Source organism: Pongo pygmaeus, chromosome 22 (genome assembly GCF_028885625.2).
Source record: "Pongo pygmaeus isolate AG05252 chromosome 22, NHGRI_mPonPyg2-v2.0_pri, whole genome shotgun sequence".
NCBI classification, from domain to species: Eukaryota; Metazoa; Chordata; class Mammalia; order Primates; family Hominidae; genus Pongo; species Pongo pygmaeus.
The window spans coordinates 38077613-38096118 of NC_072395.2; the positions used below are offsets into that span (position 1 = coordinate 38077613).

At 38.0% G+C, this 18506-nt stretch overlaps 1 long non-coding RNA gene across 2 annotated transcripts in view; it reads right to left on the minus strand.

The window, feature by feature from the left end:
- Window positions 1–4296: 4296 nt before the first annotated feature.
- Window positions 4297–18506, minus strand: part of LOC129022498 (uncharacterized) — an 87032-nt gene continuing 72822 nt past the window's right edge. For both annotated transcript variants that reach the window (XR_008496447.2, XR_008496446.2), the window contains one exon: window positions 4297–6038. This is a non-coding gene — a long non-coding RNA (uncharacterized LOC129022498). The remainder of the gene's footprint in view (window positions 6039–18506) is intronic.

Sequence of the window (18506 nt, forward strand, 5' to 3'; positions counted from 1 at the left end):
ATGGTTCCCTATTTGCTATTGTTTCTTGTGGATATATGTCTATGCCTTTGCATTGAAGGATTTATTATTTATTCTAGTCTTTTTGTCTAAGTTCTTTGGGTTTTTATTGGATATGTTTGCTTAGAGATGCTTTGTAATTTCTCTGTTGATTTTCTTTTTCCTCTGCTTGGTCACTGCTGTTTTTCAGTACTAGATGGTGTCTTACACCCAAGTCTCCCTTGATTCTAGGAAACAACCAGAGTGCTGCCATCCCAAACAAGAGAGGTCACAAAGGAGATACTTAATAGTATTAGAAGGGTGCCTGTGCCTAAAGATTCATGCCCAGTGACCTGTGGAAGAAACCTTTTACCGTTTGAAGCTGCTGAACAGCCACTCTGATTTGCCATCTCTTCGACCAAGTTACAGAGCAGAGCTTCCTGGGCTAAGAATAGTAGTCCAGCCTCTCCTCTTTGTCTCTGACTGTCTTTGAGGATATTTCTCCCTTCAGATACTCCCAATGCTTCCTATGGGTTGAGGCTGGGACAGTTACCCTGCCAAAGAACCCAGGATTATGGAGAAGCTTGTCATCACTTTGATCTCACTTTTTCCAATAGAGAAACTGTGAGTTGGGAAAATTTTCCACATGCTTGGTGTTGGGCAGATGGGAGGATGGATGTCATGAATATGAAGGGCCAATTCTCTTACTGTTTTCTTAGAGTTTTTTCACTTCTCTGTGGCCCCAGGAACATCTCAGCCTCATATTTGAGTTCTGAGATATTGCTGGTGATAATCTTCGTACTGCGTATTTGTTTTTGGTATTCTATGGGGAAAAGTAAGGCCAGTTTGCTTCTATGTTGCCATTTTGGAACCAGAAGTCTCCTCCAAAGATTTTTTTTTTCATCAAAATTAGCTCATATGATGGTTCTGCTGTGTCTTAACCTGTGATCCCTAAAAAAAGATCCTGAGACAAAGTCTTAGGTGGAGCACTTTATTTGGGAAGTGATTATCCTAGAGAGCAGGAATGAAAGAAAGTGGAACAAGGTACGAGACAAATTCAATATGAGAATGATTTTTCAAATTGGTGATTGGTTTTTGATCTCCTGGACTCTTTGAAGGACTCTTATGGAATATATCTCAAAACTATCTGCCTGGGGAAAGAAAGAAGAAGCCATTTATCAATTGATTTTTGTGCTTCACAGGGCATTATCTCCCCCAGTGCTCAGATTGCACACTCATGAGAAGTGAGCAAGCTTCCAAGAACATCCAATGCCGATGCTCCAGAAAAGCCTTTAACAAAAGTCAGAGGTTCATGGTAAGGTACCAGGTGAAAACTCCATCAGATGGTATCTGTACAGAACTAGTCAAATCCTGCATAGACCTGGTTGTCACAGAAGTATATGGAATAAAAGATGGTACTGTGTCCAATACAGTCCTCCTCTAGTATTACACAGTCTGTGGCGTGCCTTCTCTCTCTCTCTTTTTTTTGTATCTTAGCATTTAATATCTGCAAAAAAAGTGAATTATTTGATAAACACCCTAAAACATGTTAATCATATTTAGATTTAAAAATGTGGCATCAGTGTGAAATAGTGCATTCAGCCCTCTGTATCAGGAGACAAACAGTGATGCCTGCCCAAGACTGCAGAGAGCAGAGACACAGCTGCACTCTGTCAGCATGCTCTGCAACCTTCAGGAAGAAAGATTCCAATCACAGCATATTATTTAAAAAGCATTCTAACATAATATTTAGACATATCACATGCAAGCTTTTTCCCCCTTTAAACTATTCTCTAAATTTGGCCAAACAAAGTATTTGATACAAAAATCCTGGCAAAGTGCTGGGGTCCCTGCAGGACTGTGTGGCAAACCCTCTAACATTCTTTTGCCTTGGCAGATAAGTCAAAACAAGGACAATCTAAAAAGAGGCCATTCCCTCCCCTAATTAGCAATTCAAGGGTTAGAACTGAAATAGAGCAAAGGAAACAGACATATACATACTCAAACATGCCCTACCCCGGCAACTCTCATAGCTGACAATGGCTGGATTTCATTACAAGCAATGATTTAATGATAACTTTGCTATTTTTTAAAAAAATCAAGTAGAATACTCAAGCGCGGATATTTCCCTTCAATGTAAGACAAAAAGCAGCAGTCTGGCATGGCTTCTCTTAAGTCCCAAGTGTTAGAGAGGCCTCTTCAATCTCCAATCAACCCCAGTGTCTACAAGGGCATAGTAGAAAGGATTGATGGACCGGTCCCTGCTGCTGTCATCAACCTGAGGCCATGACTAATATCCACCATCAGTCTTCTTCATCATCTATTTTCAGTTTGCCTTGACCAGTATTTTGGCAGGTCGAGGCTTTTCTGGTTGGATAACCTAGACCTTCATCCTTGAGAAATCTTAGTTTTTATTTGTCTCGTCTTGGTTGGGCCAAGGTTGCTCAATTTCTCATTTATAGTTGTCAATGAACATGGAAGCATCCAAAGATAACCCAGTGAATTTCCAAATTCCAGAGCTACTCCTACCTGATACCATGATGCAACATCAGTCCTCATGCAATAATCAGACTCAATTATCCTACCAATATAGAACACCCCCTTTTTGCCTGCTGATCCTCTGATTTGGGGATTCAAGAGTGACCAGGGGTAGAGTAGCTTCATTCACTGGAACTCTTACTGTGTCCTCCATAGGTGTGTTATACCCATGAGAACCAAACATTTTATTCTGGAAGATCCTAAGGCTGTGAAGATGAATATTCTCCCAAAGTGTATCGCTGGAAGTGATAGTGAAAAAGGCCAATACCACTTCCATCCCTTGGTTCCCAGACCCCAGTTTTCTAGCCATGAGCAAAACAAAAGCAGCATATATTGGCCATTTTTCTCTGAAATCAGAACCTAAGACAAAAGCTTATATTCCATGCCCAAAATGTTTTCATCAACACAAACTGAAACTGTACCCATTAAACCATAACTCTCGTTACCCCTCTCCGAAGCCCTTCGTAAACCATTCTACTTTCCAGTTCTATGAATTTGACTTCTAGGTGCTTCACAGAAGTATAATCATGCATTTTTTTCTGACTTCTATTCAACATAATATTAGAAGTTTAAAGGAAATAAAATTGGAAATGAAGAATTAAATTTATCTCTGTTCACAGATGATAGGATTATATATTTAGAAAACCCTGAAAAATCCACACAAAAAACTGTTGAGTGGTGATAATTACATAATAATGTGAGTGTACTTAATGCCACTGAATTGTACACTTAAAAATGGTTAGAATAGTAGATTTTACATGATGTCTATTTTACCACTACTTAAAAAGAAAACCAAACTGGTTTTGATTTTTCTTAAGAATTGAGAAAAATGCCAGCCCAATAGTCATAAGCCAATGTCAGAGGTTGTATGTAAAGAGCACACGTGGCCTAGCAGCTCTGTTTGAGGATGTAACACCTAATAATCTCATGGCTACATGAGTGCAGGCAAGGGAAGGAACGTTTTAACTCCAGGAGTCAGGAAATCCATCATGAAGGTATCATATGCTCCAGACCTTGAAGACAGAAGGGATTTCCACAGTGGAAGGAGATTACTCCAGGCTTTCCAACTGCAAATGCAAAGACATTGTGTCTTCCGCCTTGAAAATATTGAAATCTTGAGAATATTGAAATCTTATTTATTTGATTATCTTTTGGACCTACTCTGAATAGCTGCTAAGGTAATTTTCATTTTAATTCTTTTTTTTTTTTTTTTTTGAAACGGAGTCTCGCTCTGTCGTCCAGGCTGGAGTGCAGTCCCTGCAACCTACGCCTCTCAGGTTCACGCCATTCTCCTGCCTCAGCCTCCTGAGTAGCTGGGACTACAGGAGCCCGCCACCACACCCAGCTGATTTTTTGTATTTTTTAGTAGAGACGGGGTTTCACCGTGTTAGCCAGGATGGTCTCGATCTCCTGACCTCGTGATCCCCCCGCCTCGGCCTCCCAAAGGGCTGGGATTACAGGCGTGAGCCATCACGCCCGGCAGGTAATTTTCATTCTTATAATTGCTGACTAGTTGAGAAGAGGTCCCCAACTACAGAGAAGAAAGGAAGAAAGAGATGTCCAGTGAAATCTAGAGTCCCGCCACTCCCATTCAAGGCCATCTGAAAGTATCTCCCCCTGCTTTTCAAGTTCATCGAACATGTTTAAGAAACCTGGAATTTCCAAGCCCATCAGCCTATTGAAACAAAACAGCTATAACTATAAAATTGAGATCCTTTTAAGATTTTCAATCCTTAGAATTAAAGATATTTATTACAAAATACAGTTGTATTAAATCAAATCATATATGTCAAAATATTACGAATGTGTATTTCATATTAGATAACTGTTAGTCAACAATACAAAATTTCCTATCATTTTCCCTGGTGCTCCATTTTTTCAGACCTTTTCTTAATCTATGTTTCTTGTCTGAGACCACATATAAATGAATCAAAAGCCATTTCAGTGTTACATATTGGGTTTCCACGCATCCCTGTAGCATCTTTATCAGTAGCCTTGCCCAGAGTACACACTTTTGTGCCTCCTTCTTATAAGCAACTTCATTTTTTCATAGAACAGAAATAAAGAATTCATATAACCCCATCAGGTTCCTTACATGGACCCAAGTTCAAACTCATCATCTCAATGTCAGTCTCTTGGCTGTCTGCAGGGTAATATGGTGAATTGCTGCCTGTGCTGTAATTTTATCAGCTCTTTAGTAAATTACAGTCAAGGATAAAAAGGACAGAGCTGCCTACTGACAAACAACATTCTTTATTCTCCTTTTTCTACAATGTACTGAATAACACCATAGAGCATAAGTCATAATATACCCTATATAACAAATGTATAATTACAACACATGAAGCCCAAAAAATGAGCTTCAAAGAATATCATGGTTTTTTTTTTTTAACAGGAAGTGGAAAGATGTTTCAGAACAGTGAGCACAGGTTTTAGACTCTGAAATCTTTTAGCAGCATGATGCTTTTGAACATCTGATCTAGGTTTTGATTCTGCTAGCTACATGTATATTTTAGCCTTTTGTCTTGCATTAAAACACCAGTTGCAAATAACGTTAGAAAAATTGGGACTAGAGAAAGAAATATTTTTATTTACTTTATTTTTATTTTTTAAATTCTGCATATATAAAGAACGTTGCTTGTGTCATCACTGACTCTTTGCAACAACCTTATAAAGTCGTCATTACTAGCCTCATGTTACAGCAGAAGCTGAGAGTTGCTGCCAAACTTGCTTACTATCAACCTCTAAAGAGATGAAACAGAGAGTCATACAAGATCTGTTTAAATCCAACAGCCTTTGACACTTTAAACTTCAGAACACATTGGATTTACAGGTATAAAATTGCCTTAGAGTTTGTAATTTCATGAAAGCAAAAATTCAACTTTTCCTTAAGAACAAATTTAGCATGTATGCCTTGAAACTGGCTTATTAAATAATATGAAAATGTTCATTGTGGCTATTTGACCTCCTAATGCTTAGTTTTATTTAGCAAACATCAAAATAAAATATGTATTAATCCAAAGCAAATATATTTTATTTAATTGGATTATTAATAGTTCATCATACTGTAGGTATTTTTCTTTTCTATAAATGTTTTATATTCCAGTCTATTTAAAACTTTAGCAACCAAATCCTTTAAAGTACGTAAGTCACACATATTTTCAAACCAACAAAATAGTAAAATTCAAGGAACATTGGATGGAATAGGGAAGATGAAATAAAGAAGCAACTAAGAGATTTACAAGAATGGAGTTCTTCTGCCACCTTGTGGTTGTTCTGTGTTATAACCAGAGCTATATTAAAATATTCAGGGAATTCTTCAGCCAGAGTCTCTCTTTAGCCAGGTGTGGACGCGTGGCTGAGCTCCGGCCAATGGAATCTAGCCTTGGTCTTTATTGAATGTGATTATCGTGTTTCCATTTTTTTCTTCCTGAATATCATAGCTAATTTTGGTATTGGCGACGACCTCTTTCTTGAAACTTTCTCTTCTGTTGGGTTTAGATTTTTTTCTCCTTGTTCTTCTCCTATGAAACAAATAAGAATTATTAGATTTCATCAAAGATCATCACTTCATCACATCAAAGATTTCACTTCACTCTAGCCAAACTGGCCTCCCTGATTCTCCTGCAACACCTCACACATGGTCCCCTTAGGGTCTTCTACAACTTAACGTCCCTAGCTGCAATACTCTTTCCTCTGATACCCACATGGGACCTACTCCACCTCTTTCAAGTCTTTGTTCAAATATTTGTTTCTCAATGGCCACTATATTTAGAAATGCAACTTCTGCTAATTGCTAAATCCTTCTTCTTATTATTTTTATCTTACTTTATTTTTTACAGCAGTTATAACATTCTAACATACTACATAATTTTAATACTTATTATGTTTGTTGTCTTTTTTACCATAGAATATAAAATCCATGAGGGCAAGAGAGTTTGTTTACTTCACTGCTGTGTGCTCTGAAACAAACAAACAAAAAAAACTTCCTGGCACGTTGTAGGCGCTCAAAAAATATTTGTCCAATTACCAAATGAAAGAATTATGACTCCTTCTGTTGGCTAAAATAACCTACTGGACAGTGTTTAGCCTCACAAGTATTCAGACACACAAATTAACACAAAGTATCATTTTTTTCTACAATATTAATTAGTCAATTTATATGATCTTTAAATATAATTTCTAAAGCAAGTGAGAATTCAGTGGATTACATACCCACGTTTTTGTTAAATTAGTAGTTATTTTTAAGTCAGTTTGCATAGTCATTAAGATTTCATAACCTTTGACCCAGTAATCCCGATTTAGGACATGTATTGCAATGAAAAAAATCCAAAACAAAAAAAACACATAGGTTCCATGTGGCCATTTACTGCAGTATTATGAATAATGGTAATAAACTGAAAGAAACTACATGTTTAATAATAAAAATAATAAACTAAATTATGTTAATTCTATGCAGTGAACTATTTTGCAACCATTATAATCATAAGGCCTGTACTAGAACCTGAAAAATTGTTTATGGAACATGCTATATTACAGTGAAATTTTAAACTATGTAATTACACAGTTTTTACATGTATATAGGAAAAGATTATAAGGAATGTGCAAAACTTAGAATTCTTATACCTGGGCAATAAATTAAATCTTATTGTTGCCTTCATTTCCCAAATGTTCCAATTTATCACCAGAGTTTTTGCAACTCTTTAGTATTTGAAAGGAAAAATAATTGTCTTATTCTCAAGTGCTTAACCTTAACCTGAAGTGAATTCGTTCTAAGTTCCAAAAAGTGATTATTACTTGCTTTTATTGTATTCATCAAGAACAATTTACATCTCTGTGGAAATAGCTTTAGTTAGAGTCATTAGTTAGATTTAGTTACAGTCTAGTTAGATTTACTTACATGAAATGAGACATTTATCCAATAAATTCAGGCTGAATTTAACATTAATTCAAGAATTAAAGTACTCTTCGTTTTTAAATGTGTTTGTTCTACCTAACTACCTGCATGGGTTTAGCTTATAATTGGTTTTGTGGATATGACTAGGTCCATCATCATCCTGTCACATTTGAATAAATAGGACTGTCTATAACCGTCTCTGTTTTACACACGTCTGTGCCCATCAGTTCATAGCACATTCCCCAAAAATTAATGGGAAACAGCCAGGAGAACAGGGGGTTAGACAAAGGAACTCAAGGCTTGAAGTGACCTCCTCAAAAACTGGCTTTCCCCCACCCTTGATAGCTGAACTGACCTTCAGCCCTAATTGGATCTTGTTTCCTATCACCTTCCTTTGTCTCTCCTTCCCTACCAGCTCTCACTCAGGCCAGCCTTTAGCTTCTGTCTGATGTGGCCTGACTTACTGCTGAGACAGGATTTTTTCGCAGGTGCCTTGCTTAGCAAAGATTTTGGTTGTGTGGATTTTGCTGTGTTTGGATTTTGGCTATGGCCTAGTCCTACTGTTGTAGGATTTTCTCCTTAGTTCACCTAAAAGCCGGGTCCTTGTCACACAGTCATGAAATATTAGGCTCACAGACACTTTAAAGGGTGAGAAAAATGGAATTTATGGGGCAAAAAAGAAAAAATGGGAAACAGGGACTCTCAGCAGAGAGAGAGTCCTGGTATACATGCTTCCCTCCTCACAGATTGAATCCCAGGTTCCACCCCGGAAGAGGAGGGGTCAGGCTCCTCCCCACTGCAAACGGTGCAAACTTCTCTGGCTCCACCCCAGTGCCCACTCCTCCCAGTGTGCCGGCCGCCTGAAGTTTCTCTGTGGACCCCTTTCCACTTGGCTGTCTCACTACCCTTACTGATCACTATGAGAGGTAGCGCCCTCCCTTACATTGTCTCCTGTGTGCGTAACTCTCTGCCACCTGCCACTCCCAAACAACACTGACAGTATAGGGATTAACTTTTTGGGTCATACTATTAACTCCTCATTGTGAAAAGAAGTCAGACCAACCATTCATTGATTCTCTTCCTTGTAAAGCTAAAGATTCACATGATAAAAACAAACAAAAACAAAAGACAAAGAACCTAAACTCTCTCTAATGGGTCCTCTAAAGACCCTCCCTAATGGGAACATTTCACTCCTCAACCCCACTGTCAGGCTTGCCACATGGCTTACTTTGGATTAAAAACGGTGAGCAAACTTTATATTCTACATCCAACAGAAGCTTTCAGAGCCATCACATCACCCTTCCATCGCTTTGTATTCCCTCTACCAAAGACTAACAATATCCTAGATAAGGGCTGCTTCTTCCACTGAAGTCCAGAAATGAATCAGAGCAAGTGTCCTGCAATGAAATTTAAAAAGAAAAAAAAAAAAAAAAAAAACCAGAAAACCAAAACCAAAACCAAACCAAACAAACAAAAAAAAAAACTGTGTTACTATAGATTACTAAAATTTTTGCAGTCATGTGTTACCACACATAATTCAGCCAACACTGCCTGATAAATCATGTTTCTCCCAACAACACTTAAGGAGACAGCATGATATAGTGGACTCACTGGCTACCTGAGTGACCTTGGACAAGTTACCTAATCTCACTGCACCATCTGTAGCATTGAGATAATACCTATTTTGTGAGGCTGTTGTAATAAATAAATGAGTACATAATAAATGCTTAATAAATGTTAGCTGCTGCATATTACAGTTATTCTACAACAGCATTGATTTTATCCTAATCCTGTGTATTCAGTATCCAGCAGAGTGTCCAAATCCTATAGTACTCCATCTAGGTAAATTTTCCAAATGTCTTTAATTGACCATTTCCTTTTTGTTTAGTCTCCTCATATGGCTGCTTTCATCAGCTTCCTTTTGCCATCATTTTTTTTCTTTTCCCTTTAAACTAGCAAAGACTTTATAACATATATTTAAACAGGATCCAAACACCTTTGATATGGTTTGGCTGTGTCCCCATCCAAATCTTATCTTGAATTGTAGCTTCCATAATCCCCACATGTCAAGGGAGGGACCCAGTGGGAGGTAATTTAATCATGGGCGTGGGTTTTTCCCATGCTATTCTCCTGATAGTGAATACATCTCATGAGATCCGATGGTTTTATAAAAGGCAGTTCCCCTGCACATGCTCTCTTGCCTGCCACCGTGTAAGATGTGCCTTTGCTCCTCCTTCGCTTTCCACCATGATCGTGAGGCATTACAGTTCCACAGCCATGTGGAACTGTGAGTCCATTAAACCTCTTTTTTTAAGAAAATTACCCAGTCTCAGGTATTTCTTCATAGCAGTATGAAAATGCACTAATACAACCTTCAGAATATTCAGCTCATCTTCACTTAATTCTCTGAATTTTGTACTTTCATATATTTCAATCTGTTCTTTGCCTTAAACCAAACTCCAGATTAATAATTTTATGTACCAAAATTTCTGCTCAAAGAACATTCTAGGACATAGTATGTTCAATTTGTAAATACTTAGAAACACCTTAAATGGTCACAAGTTATGGTGGCAGAATCTCAAGGAAAACCCTTTTTAGAAACCATTCTTTTCTACTTTCATGTTCTTAAGGGTGGGGAATAATGTTCTTTTCTGTTTTCTCTACATGAGACAATTATACAAAAAGACAACCTTTGTTTCTTAGAAATCCTATAACTTTTGTGTCTTTAGTTTCTTTATAGCCTTCTATTTTTCCCCACACAAAGCATTTTTAATCATCTGTGACACTGATTTTTATGGCAACCCATTTTCCTGGATTCTATAAACAGAGACACATGCTTTAAATTACCAAAATCCTACTCTTCAAAAACACCTCATTTTTCAAGGCAAGAAAATAAAATAAAAAGTTCTTTCTCAAAGTCAAAACAATTCTTTTCTGCTCAGCTTTCTAGATGCCTAACGGCTTTTTGGTTGTTATTATTCCCTGACTTTCTAGCTATCCACCTGACCTTCAATTTCTCTGTCAATCCAATTGGTTCATTATTTTCTTGCCAAAATCATCTTCTTAAAATTTAAATTTGATCATTTTACTTTCTGGGAAAAAAAACCTCCATATGCTCTCCAATAGCAATAGAACAAAGGCCAAATTACTTTGCATAATCCTAATCACTATCCATTTCTTTCCTAATGCCCCTTCTTCACCACATTCCTGTGATGTCACCTACTTCCCCTTCTCTGGCCTTATCCCGTAGCTCCTTTCCGGTCTCCTCCTCTTCATTCTAGACCTATGAATGTAGACATGCTCCACAAGTACATTTTCAACCTTCTGCTTTTCTCTCTGTATATCCTCTTCCCAGAGAGCTCAAATGTTCCCAAGTTGTCCCTGATAATACCTCCAAACACCACCTTGAGCAGTGCTACCCAACAGAAATACGTCAGCTGCAAACAAAAACTACACATTTTTAAATTTTCCAGTAGCCACATTTAAAAAGTAAGGAGAAGCTGATGAACTTAATTTAATCATATATTTTATTTAACTGAATATATTCAAAATATTATAATTTCAACGTGTAGCTAATATTCTTAAATTGACATATTTTACATTTTTTAACTGTCTTGGAAATTTGCTGTACATTACACTTACAGTATATCCCAGTTAGGATTAGCCACATTTTGTTAGCCACAGTCTTCAATGGCCACATGTGCCCAATGGCTACCATATTCAACAGCGCAGATCTAATGCTCTAAACACTTTCTCAAAGTATGCCTTTGGTAACCTACTCAACATCTACCCAAGAATGCCCTCCCAGCACTTCAACCTCCAGGTCTGAAACAAAATACATTTCCCTCCTACATTTCCTCGTGCCTCACAAAAGCACCAGCTCCTCTTCCTGACTTCCTTGTAGCTACCAATAGGCCCAAAAATATACCGATATTTGGGTTCTGTAACTATTCAAATATTGAGGAAGCAGAAGGAATCTTTCAGGTCATCCTATCCAACCTCTAGGATTTTCCTCTACAGAGTGGTTTCTAACATTTGGCTAAAGCTTCTGTGCGCCTCCTGATATTGTAGGCAAAATGTGCCTACCTGGATTTTTCTGGCAAAAAAAAATATCTTTAGCTTTAAACAAGAGTTTAAACACCATGACCCAGGCTCAGCTCTGCCTCTTCTCTCTTCTGTAATGGCCACACCCAATTTATTACCAAATCCTGATCGTTCAACTTTCCAGATCTCTCTAATGCAAACCTACTTCTCCCTTCCCACTGCCACTGACTTAAGATTATGTGCATATTTCTTGGAGTGCTTTAGCTACGAGAGCAAGAGACTCTGCCAGGGATCAACGGGGCCAGTCTGCTATTAGCAAAAGAGCAGCTATAGCTTGATCACACATGAATACCCATAATAGATTCAGCTAGGCCGAAAAGATTAGAAAACAGAATCAAAACCAGGGCAGCGGGAAGATGAACTCTGACTAGTGCTGCAGCCAGACTGTACCAAGGGATGTCTCAGCCATTGAAGAGGTCATGTCTGACACACCACTGGGGTCCTTAGTTTGTAGATCTCAGTGCTCTGAGAAGAGGATGGCTGAGTTGTTTTGTTTTGTTGTTTTAAGGAACCCTCAGTATTTCCCTGTTCAGGTACCTGTAGCAAACTTGGCCTTCCTCTCCTGTGCTTGCACCCATGCCAAACAGATTGGTTCTCATTTGCACAAGATATTTTCTGGTATCCTCAGGTTACCAGAACTGGGGAGACATTTTAGGGGAACATTCTCTGTGTCTGAGTACAGATTGCTTCCCTCCAGAGTCTGATGATTCCTCCAAGTCTCTACCTTTTCCAGATCTGATAACAGATTTCTGGAAGTTGGACTTTGGACTACAGCCTCGACAAATGATATAGTCTCAATTCTCCACTCTTTCACTGGATTTCACTCCCCATTGCATTCTGCAACTTCTGCTAAATTAAATATCCTCTTTTAAACATATAATAGCACTCTTCTTTATATTCTTTTTTTATATATACTTTAATTTCTGGGATACATGTGCAGAATGTGCAGGTTTGTTACATAGGTATACACGTTCCATGGTGGTTTGCTGCACTCATCAACCCGTCATCTACATTAGGTATTTCTACTAATGCTATCCCCTCCCCTAGTCCCCTAGCCCCCTACAGGTCCCGGTGTGTGATGTTCCCCTCCCTGTGTCCACGTGTTCTCATTGTTCAACTCCCACTTATGAGTGAGAACATGCAGTGTTTGGTTTTCTATTCCTGAATTAGTTTGCTCAGAATGATGGTTTCCAGCTTCACCTATGTCCCTGCAAAGGACATGAACTCATCCTTTTTTATGGCTGCATAGTATTCCATGGTGTCTATATGCCACATTTCCTTTATCCAGTCTATCATTGATAGGCATTTTTGTTGGTTCCAAGACTTTGCTATTGTAAATAGTGCTGCAACAAACATATGTGTGCAGGTGTCTCTATAGTAGAATGATTTATAATCCTTTGGGTATATACCTAGTAATGGGATCACTGGGTCAAATGGTATTTCTGGTTCTAGATGCTTGAGGAATCACCACACTGTTTTCCACAATGGTTGAACTAATTTACACTCATACCAACGAGTGAAAGTGTTCCTGTTTCTCCACATCCTCTCTAGCATCTGTTGTTTCCTGACTTTTTAATGATCACCGTTCTAACTGGCGTGAGATGCTATCACATTGTGGATTTGATTTGCATTTCTCTAATGACCAGTGATGATGAAGTTTTTCTCATATGTTTATTGGCTGCATAAATGTCTTCTTTTGAGGTGTCTGTTCATACCCTTTGCCCACTTTCTGATGGGGTTGTTTGATTTTTTCTTGTAAATTTGCTTAGGTTAGTTGTAGATTCTGGATATTAGCCCTTTGTCAGATGGATGGATTACAAAACTTCTCTCCCATTCTGTAGGTTGTCTGTTCACTCTAATGATAGCTTCTTTTGCTGTGCAGAAGCTCTTTAGTTTAATTAGATCCCATTTGTCAATTTTGGCTTTTGTTGCCATTGCTTTTGGTGTTTTAGTCATGAAGTATTTGCCCATTCCTATGTCCTATATGGTATTGCCTAGGTTTTCTTCTAGGGGTTTTATGGTTTTAGGTCTTACATTCAAGTCTTTAATGCGTCTTGAGTTAATTTTTTGCATAAGGTGTAAGGAAGGGGTCCAGTTTCAGTTTTCTGAATATGGCTAGCCAGTTTTCCCAACATCATTTATTAAATAGGGAATTCTTTCCCCATTGCTTGTTTTTGTCAGGTTTTTCAAAGATCAGATGGTTGTAGATGTGTGGCATTATTTCTGAGGCCTCTGTTCTGTTCCACTGGTCAATGTATCTGTTTTGGTACCAGTGCCATGCTGTTTTGTTTACTGTAGCCTTGTAGTATTGTTGAAGTCAGGTAGCATGATGCCTCCAGGTTTGTTCTTTTTGCTTAGGTTTGTCTTGGCTATACGGGCTCTTTTTTGGTTCCACATGAAATTTAAAGTAGTTTTTTCTAATTCTGTGAAGAAAGTCAATGGTAGTTGATGGATAGCATTGAATCTATAAATTACTTTGGGCAGTATGACCATTGTCACAATATTGCTTCTTCCTATCCACGTGCATGGAATGTTTTTCCATTTGTTTGTGTCCTCTCTTATTTCCTTGAGCAATGGTTTGCGGTTCTCCTTGAAGAGGTCCTTCACTTCCCTTGTAAGTTGTATTCCTAGGTATTTTATTCTCTTTGTAGCAGTTGTGAATGAGAGTTCACTCATGATTTTGCTCTCTGTTTGTCTGTTACTGGTGTATGAGAATGCTTGTGATTTTTGCACATTGATTTTGTATCCTGAGAATTTGCAGAAGTTGCTTATCAGCTTAAAGAGATTTGGGGCTGAAACGATGGGGTTTTCTAAATAGACAATCATGTCATCTGCAAACAGAGACAATTTGACTTCCTCTCTTCCTATTGAATACCTTTATTTCTTTCTCTTGCCTGTTTGCCCTGACCAGAACTCCCAATACTATGTTGAATAGGAGTGGTGAGAGAGGGCATCCTCGTTTTGTGCCAGTTTTCAAAGGGAATGCTTCCAGTTTTTGCCCATTCAGTATGATATTGGCTGTGGGTTTGCCATAAATAGCTCTTATTATTTTGAGGTACATTCCATCAATATCTAGTTTATTAGAGCTTTTAACATGAAGGGGTGTTGCATTTTATTGAAGGCCTTTTCTGCATCTATTGAGATAATCATGTGGTTTTTGTCATTGGTTCTGTTTATGTGATGGATTGTGATGGATTGTGTTTATTGATTTGCATATGTTGAACCAGCCTTGCATTCCAGGGATGAAGCCAACTTGATCATGGTGGACAAGCTTTTTGATGTGCTGCTGGATTCATTTTGCCAGTATGTTATTGAGGATTTTTGCATTGATGTTCATCAGGGATATTGGCCTGAAATTTTCTTGTTTTTGTTGTGTCCCTGCCAGGTTTTGGTATCAGGATGATGCTGGCCTCATAAAATGAGTTGGGGAGGAGTTGCTCTTTTTCTATTGTTTGGAATAGTTTTAGAAGGAATGGTACCAGCTCCTTGTTGTACCTCTGGTAGAATTTGGCTGTGAATCCATCTGGTCCTGGGCCTTTTTTGGTTGGTAGGCTATTAATTACTGCCTCAATTTCAGAACTTGTTATTGGTCTATTCAGGGATTTGACTTCTTCCTGGTTTAGTCTTGGGAGGGTGTATGTGTCCAGGAATTTATCCATTTCTTCTAGATTTTCTAATTTATTTGCATAGAGGTGTTTATAGTATTCTCTGATGGTGGTTTGTATTTCTGTGGGATCAGTGGTGATATCCCCTTATTCATTTTTTATTGTGTCTACTTGATTCTTCTCTCTTTTCTTCTTTATTAATCTGGCTAGCATTTTATCTATTTTGTTAATCTTTTCAAAAAAACAGCTCCTGGATTCATGGACTTTTTTAAAGGGTTTTTCGTGTCTCTATCTCCTTCAGATAAAATTCCACAACACTTCTTGCTAAAAACTCTCAATAAATTAGGTATTGATGGGACATATCTCAAAATAATAAGAGCTATCTATAACAAACCACAGCCAATATCATACTGAATGGGCAAAAACTGGATGCATTCCCTTTGAAAACTGGCACAAGGCAGGGATGCCCTCTCTCACCATTCCTATTCAACATAATGTTGGAAGTTCTGGCCAGGGCAATCAGGCAGGAGAAGGAAATAAAGGGTATTCAATTAGGAAAAGAGGAAGTCAAATTGTCCCTGTTTGCAGATGACATGATTGTATATCTAGAAAACCCCATTGTCTCAGTGCAAAATTTCCTTAAGCTGATAAGCAACTTCAGCAAAGTCTTAGGATACAAAATCAATGAACAAAAATCAGAAGCATTCTTATACACCAATAACAGACAAACAGAGAGCCAAATCATGAGTGAACTCCCATTCACAATTGCTTCAAAGAGAATAAAATACCTAGGAATCCAACTTACAAGGGATGTGAAGGACCTCTTTAAGGAGAACTACAAACCACTGCTCAATGAAATAAAAGAGGATACAAATAAATGGAAGAACATTCCATGCTCATGGGTAGGAAGAATCAATATCTTGAAAATGGCCATACTGCCCAAGTTAATTTATAGATTCAATGCCATCCCCATCAAGCTACCAATGACTTTCTTCACAGAATTGGAAAAAGCTACGTTAAAGTTCATATGGAACCAAAAAAGAACCTGCATTGCCAAGTCAATCCTAAGCCAAAAGAACAAAGCCGGAGGCATCACGCTACCTGACTTCAAACAATACTACAAGGCTACAGTAACCAAAACAGCATGGTACAGGTACCAAAACAGAGATATAGGCCAATGGAACAGAACAGAGCCCTCAGAAATAATGCCACATATCTACAACTATCTGATCTTTGACAAACCTGACAAAAACAAGAAACGGGTAAAGAATTCCCTATTTAATAAATGGTGCTGGGAAAACTGGCTAGCCATATGTAAAAATCCGCCCATTGACTCTCACACTTTTGTCTATAAACCCCACTTGTTTGTGGTGTTTTCAGAACTGAGCCCAGTTCTATATTGAGGTCTCTTTCCTCCTACTGCAATAATTCCTTAATATAATCTGCTTTCTCATGCTCTAACTTCTGTCCAGTTCTGATTGTCTTTGACATTGTTAACAAACCATTTCCCAGCACCTCCTGTTCAATCAATAAGGATTCACGGAGATTGTAAACGTCCTTGGGAAATGAATGGGAGGTTGCTGGTTTCTACACAAAATCCCTTGTGAATTAGGAAAGGCATTTTGTTTAAAAATTATATTCTATAATTTGGAAAGGATGCATTTATTTATTTATTTATTTATTTCATTTATTTTTTGAGACGGAGTGTTGGTCTGTCGCCCAGGCTGGAGTGCAATGGCGTGATCTCGGCTCACTGCAACCTCCACCTCCCAAGTTCAAGCTATTCTGCTTCAGCCTCCTGAGTAGCTGGGACTACAGGTGCATGCCACACTCCTGGCTAGTTTTTGTATTTTTAGTAGAGATGGGGTTTCACCATGTTGGCCAGGCTAGTCTAGAACTCCTGACCTCAAATGATCCACCCACCTTGGCCTCCCAAAGGGCTGGGATTACAGGTGTGAGCCACCATGCACAGCCTGGAATGCACTTATTTTAAAACAAATTTATTCAAAAGAAATACACTTATTTGAATCTGGGCTAAATATGATAGATGAAATGGTAATTTAGAATGTCCAAGCTCTTCTCAATAATGTAACAAAATCTCTCTTATAGCACACATTAATATTATGACTTAAAGTTCCTTTTTAAAAAACTAAAAAACAAAATAAAAAAGGAAGAAATTGAGGGGAAAAGGAAGGGAAGGAGAGGAAAAAGGCAGAAGAGAAGATGGGAGGGAGAGAAGGTAGGAGGACAGAAGGGAAATAGGAAGCAAGAAGAGAAAGGAAGGAGAGAGGGATAAAGAGAAAATGAGGTAAAAAAAAAGGAGAGAAGAAAAGTAAGAAAGAAGAAAGGGAGAAAGGAGAGAAGGAAGGAAAGAAAGAGGTAGGGAGAAAAAGGAGGGAAAAAACACATCTCAAATCACGTTAATATAATAAATGCAATGCTTTATTAATCGTGTAGAAAATTAGATTAATCATTACTTTTCCATGTGTAATTAAAATATTAAATTATTTTGCTTGCATTAATCATGGTTAGTGAAAAGCTACTAACACCACTTTTTCTGTAAATTTTTGTTAATAAATCTAGGGAAAATACAGAGTTATTTGGAAAAATTAAACAAAAGCTTTTAAGCTGAAGGATTATAATTTGAAATTCTTTGCACCTGTGATTCTTCCAAAACAGCTAGAAGATGGGATCTTTGTTGCCCTCATCTTATTCTGTGTGTGCTGTATGATGCAATGATGAGGTTCTCTAGATTCTGAAGTCAAACTCTGGACTCCAGAGGGGAATCTGGAATTTTCAATGTTTGCTAATAAATAACATAAATACAACTCACTCACTCAGTCTTATTTCTTAGCAACAGCAGAAAATGCCTCTGGTGCGTGCCTTGCTCTTAGTAGTTCGTCAATACTCCTCATATGTGAAAAATTATTATGTTCTGTGTTTTGGAATATTGCTAATGAACTACAGATAAAGCAGAGAGTGTAATGAAAACAAAAATAAAATAGAAGTATATAAATAACTAAAAAAACACAAATTACCATTTCTTTCTATAAATCTTTGTACATTTGCAGGAATTTGGAGGAAAAATCAACATGAAACAGAGGTTTTTCAGGTGTTCATTAGAATGTCACAGGTAGGGTTCTCTGGAAGAAACACGGAGGTGGGGTTTGAGGTCACAGCCTATGAAGGGAAGGGAGGGGAAGCAGGATTATGCAGAAGCCACTCTGGGATGCAGCTTCTTCCAAGATGATCCATGCGCTTTGTTTCCTCAGAAAATAATACACTGGAAACACTTTGGGGCCTCTTTTTTTTTTTTTTTTTTTGAGATGGAGTCTTACTCTGTTACCCAGGCTAGAGTGCAATGGCACAATCTTGGCTCACTGCAA